Consider the following 5000-nt stretch of genomic DNA (forward strand, 5'->3'; position numbering starts at 1 on the left):
TTATTATTATTATAAATTTATTCATATTTCAGAGGAATGACTGAGAAGAAAGGAAGGAAGAAAGGGAGGAGGATACAAGAAAGAAGGAAGGAAGAGGAGGACTAGGAGGGAGGAAGGAAGGAAGGAAGAGAAGAGGAGAAGAGGACGACAAGAAGGAAGAAAGGAAGAGAAAAGGAGGACACTCTCTCTCTCTCTCTCTCTCTCTCTCTCTCTCTCTCTCTCTCTCTCTCCCACAGACCCACAGGATGTCCCCCCACAGTATGTTGACAAACCCCACAGTCACTCCCCCCACAGCCTCTCACAAATACCCTCCCACTCTCTCTCTCAGCCCACAGAATGTCCCCCACAGTCACTCCCCCCAGCCTCTCTCTCTCTCTCTCTCTCTCTCTCTCTCTCTCTCTCTCTCTCTCTCTCTCTCTCTCTCTCTCTCACCTACCTTCATGCCCAGAATAGGAACCCTGTCAGTGCCCGTCAGGAACTTCAAAAACAACTTCTTCTGCTCCAGGGAGAGTTTGTGAAATACTTCCCAGAACATGCGTATGACTGGGTGGTCTGGGAAATATTTGCCCTGGAAACACCGACAGAAATCAATAAACGGAAGGATATTAGTGTGAACGGTGTGTTTATTTACATTCCTGCGGTGTCGTGTGGGAGGACTGGGTGAAAACAGACAGTAGAGGAGGTGGGAAGGGGAGGACTGGGTGAATATAGACAGCAGAGGAGGTGGGGAGGGGAGGACCAGGTGAATAAAGACTGCAGAGGAGGTGGGGAGGGGATGACTGGGTGAAAACAGACAGTAGAGGAGGTGGATCAGATCAGAGGAACAGTTAGCGTGAAAACAGCAGTAGAAGATAGCTAGAGATGCAACACTGCAGCGATGAGAGAGAGAGAGAGGCTAAAGACAGTCAGTTAGAGGAGAGAGAGAGAGAGAAGCTGAAGACTGACAGTCAGAGGAAAGAGAGAGAGGCTGAAGACAGTCAGAGAAGAGAGAGAGGCTGAAGAAAGACAGTTAGAGGTGAGAAGTGTACACTGACCTCAAAACACACCAATAAACACCAAAACACCACCAATTCTTACTTGTTCTGCTGTGTGACTGACATCTCCTCCCCTCCAGCCTTCAGGGGGACACTCTTGCACTCCCCAAAGTAATCCTGGGTCAAAGTGAAGTTGAGGCCATAAACTTCCTCCTCATCACCTCCCTCGTACTCCAGCAGATCTCGCAGTGACCTGGAAAATAGTGGTAGCTGTAGTTGTTGCTGTGGTAGTGACAGTGGTGGTGTAGTATTGTAAATAGTTGTTGTAATTGCTGCATAAAAAGTAGATTTCACAGCGACTTGGGAAATAGTGGCAGTAGTTGTTGTTGTTGCTGTTGTTGTTGTTGTTGTAGTGGTGGTACAGAATTCACACACTCACTCAAGCCATCCTCAGCCCCTCAAGTACTCCTGCCTCACTCCACTAGATTCAGGGGAGAGAGAAAGTACTTTTTTCACTCAAAAACACTTACAAACACCCCAAAAACACCACAAAACATCCTAAAACACCCCCAAACACATACACACACACCAAAAACACTTTTTCCACCCCCAAAACACCTTATAACACACTCAAACATCACCAAACACACCCAAAACACCTCAAAACACACTCATTCACTCCCAAAACACCACCAAAACGACTTTCTGGGCGACCCTACACGACCCTGCACAAGTGACACACCTGGTCAGCTGCGGGTCAAGGTCGGCGAGGTCATCCAAGCCTACAGTCTCTCACTGTAACTTCTTGTACAGTGCAATTGGGAAGGGCAGGTTGATGATGGTGAAGTTGTAGATTGCCAGTCCACACACAATGCCTGGAAGTAGTAGTAGTAGTAGTAGTAGTAGTAGTAGTAGTAGTAGTAGTAGTAGTAGTAGTAGTAGTAGTAGTAGTAAAGTAGTAGTAGTAAGAGGTAAAATACACATATCATTCTTTAAAATGTATAAATTAGTGTTTTGTCTTCAAAAAGCACAAAAATTCAGTCTTTCACTCAACAAACAGCATAAAAAAACACAAATACACACTTCTTTTCCAAAACACCCTAAAAAAACAGTGAAACTCCCCAAAAAACACCCCAAAAATCAGTCTATCAATTCCAAAACACCCAAAAACACACATTTAAACTCCAAAAAATCACTCAACACACTTTTCTATTGTACAAGAAAACCAAACACATTTTTCCACCCCAAAATCACTTTCCAAAACATCCCTAAACACATTTTCACTCCAAAAACACCCATAAAACACACATTTTCACCCCAAACACACCTTCCACAACCAAAACATTACAAAAACACAGTCTCTCACCCTAAAAACATTTAAACACTAAAAAACACACACACTCGCATCCCCAGCACATCCTTAAAACATACATTTTCACCCTAAAAACATTCTCAAAACACATGTTCACCCCCAAAATACCTGCAAAACACATTTTCTCCCAAAAAATACCTGCAAAACACTCATTTTCACCCCAAAACACACTTTTACAACCCAACACATCCCACAAACACACCAAAGAGACCCTAAATGAAAAGATCTATCTATTTTAAAGGGTGTTTTAACGGATTATGACCTATAAATTCAAGCGTTTGTCAATTTGAAGAGCTCCTCGACATAATAAGCCTTCCCACACACCCCCAGATGCTCCCCAGACCCCCATAAACTTCCCTACACTCCCCCAGACACCCCCAGGGCCTCACCAATCAACATATAGGTAGCAGCCGCCTCCAGAGCTCCCTCCTTGAACCAAATCCTTCTTGTGTCGGGGAACTCAGTAAACATACCATAGTCTGGATTCAAAATATCTCTTAGGAGGAGCAAGAAAAATTCCTTCCGTACCCCACCTGCATCCTCTACCTCCTCCCTGATGAAGTGGACCTGTGGAGATGCGTGGAGGTGAGTGGAGGATCACTGGAGGGCCGGCAGGTTAGGTTATGTATGCAGATTAATGCACAGATATATATTTATGCTGTTATTGTGGAGATAAGGTGGAGAATTGAAAGGGAGATGGGTGGAGAATAGGTGGTGTTGGGAGATTAGCTTAGGTTTGATATAAGTGCAGATTAAGATGGAGATGACCCAGAGAACTGAAAGGGAGGTAAGTGGAGATCAGTGGAGGACAGGTGGAGTGTTGGGCGGTTAGGTTAGGTTTGATATAAGTGCAGATTAAGATGGAGATGACCTGGAGAACTGAAAAAGGGAGGTAAGAGGAGATGACTGGAGACTATAAATACAGACAAACAGACAAACACACACACCTTCAATGGCCGTTTGTAATCGGTGACCTTGTGGTGCAGCAGTTGGCTGATGGGGTCCTCTACGATGCGTGTGCGTCGAATGTGTACATTTAGAAACTGTACCTGGAAAAACACACATGGCTTCAGTGTGTGTGTGTGTGTGTGTGTGTGTGTGTGTGTGTGTGTGTGTGTGTGTGTGTGTGTGTGTGTGTGTGTGTGTGTGTGTGTGTGTGTGTGTGTGTGCGTGTGCATGTGTGTGTGTGTTACTACTACTGCTACTGATGCTACTATTACTACTACTATTATTGTATTAGCTTAAGTGTTTGTGTGTGTGTGAACAAAAAAAAAAAATAAATAAAAAAATAAAATAAATAAATAAAAAAAAAGCTTTCAAACACATAAAACACACAAACGTACTTACTTGGGCAGGGTCAAAGAGCCACAGCATGGGGTTACTGTTTAAAACGGCCTCCTGGATTGCTCCTTGCATCTGAGAGAGAGAGAGAGAGAGAGAGAGAGAGAGAGAGAGAGAGAGAGAGAGAGAGAGAGAGAGAGAGAGAGAGAGAGAGAGAGAGAGAGAGAGTATTAGGTTAGGCCTCTTGCATTTGTGAGTGAGAAGTGACTACTGTGTTAGGCCTAAGAAATTCTTGCAGCTTTATTTAATATTTTACATTCTTCAATAAATCTACTAATTTTGAGTCCCTAGGAAACACAAAGCTGGGCAATTTTACGCCTATTCTTTTGTGTGTGATGGTCGGTGCAGTAAAAAAATATGCTAGTTTCCTCTCATAGGCCTAGTCCACTTTTTCCTGGCAAGACACAGGCCAAAATAACCTTTTCTTATAACACATAGGCCTAATCAGTGTTTTAGTAGGCATATACAAATTCTGACCCTATGCCAGTCTAAACCACCCTCATTAAACACCTCACAGTTTGTCAGTCTGTCCCCACCTGTGCCAGTGCTTCAGTGGTGTACAGTCTGGGACATCAAAGTGTGAAGCAGCCTTTAAAATTTATGCATCCTTTAATGAATCAATTGGAAGGTCCTTTAAAAATTGACTTAACCCTTTAAAAACATCTCCAAACACCCTTTTAAACTGACAAATCTTAAAAAAAAACACTTCCAAACACCTTTTAAACTGACAAATCTTAAAAAAACACTTCCAACTGCTCTTTTAAACTGACAAATCTTAAAAAACATTTCCAAACACCCTTTTAAACTGACAAATCTTAAAAAAACACTTCCAAACACCCTTCTAAACTGACAAATCTTAAAAACACTTCCAAACATCCTTTTAACTGACAAATCTTAAAAAAACACTTCCAAACACCCTTTTAAACTGACAAATCTTAAAAAAGCTTCCAAACACCCTTTTAACTGACAAATCTTAAAAAACACTTCCAAACACCCTTTTAAAATGACAAATCTTAAAAAAACACTTCCAAACACCCTTTTAACTGACAAATCTTAAAAAAAACACTTCCAAACACCCTTCTAAACTGACAAATCTTAAAAAAGCTTCCAAACATCCTTTTAACTGACAAATCTTAAAAAAACACTTCCAAACACCCTTTTAAACTGACAAATCTTAAAAAAAACACTTCAAAACATCCTTTTTAACTGACAAATCTTAAGAAATGACAAATTGTGCAATGTAATGTGTTTTTTGCTTAGAAAATCCATTGAAACTGTGTCACTAAACTGAACTTTGGAAATCCTGAAAAAGC

The 5000-nt window shown here is 41.8% G+C and overlaps 1 long non-coding RNA gene across 2 annotated transcripts in view; it reads right to left on the bottom strand.

Annotated features, from left to right (window-relative positions):
• Positions 1 to 404: 404 nt before the first annotated feature.
• The window catches only part of LOC135093487 (uncharacterized), a 5208-nt gene continuing 612 nt past the window's right edge, over positions 405 to 5000 (bottom strand). For both annotated transcript variants that reach the window (XR_010263394.1, XR_010263393.1), the window contains exons 2-7: positions 3694 to 3762; positions 3294 to 3395; positions 2736 to 2913; positions 1717 to 1849; positions 1078 to 1227; positions 405 to 568 (exon numbers count right to left, since the gene is read on the bottom strand). This is a non-coding gene — a long non-coding RNA (uncharacterized LOC135093487). The remainder of the gene's footprint in view (positions 569 to 1077; positions 1228 to 1716; positions 1850 to 2735; positions 2914 to 3293; positions 3396 to 3693; positions 3763 to 5000) is intronic.

Source organism: Scylla paramamosain, chromosome 43 (genome assembly GCF_035594125.1).
Source record: "Scylla paramamosain isolate STU-SP2022 chromosome 43, ASM3559412v1, whole genome shotgun sequence".
NCBI lineage: Eukaryota > Metazoa > Arthropoda > Malacostraca > Decapoda > Portunidae > Scylla > Scylla paramamosain.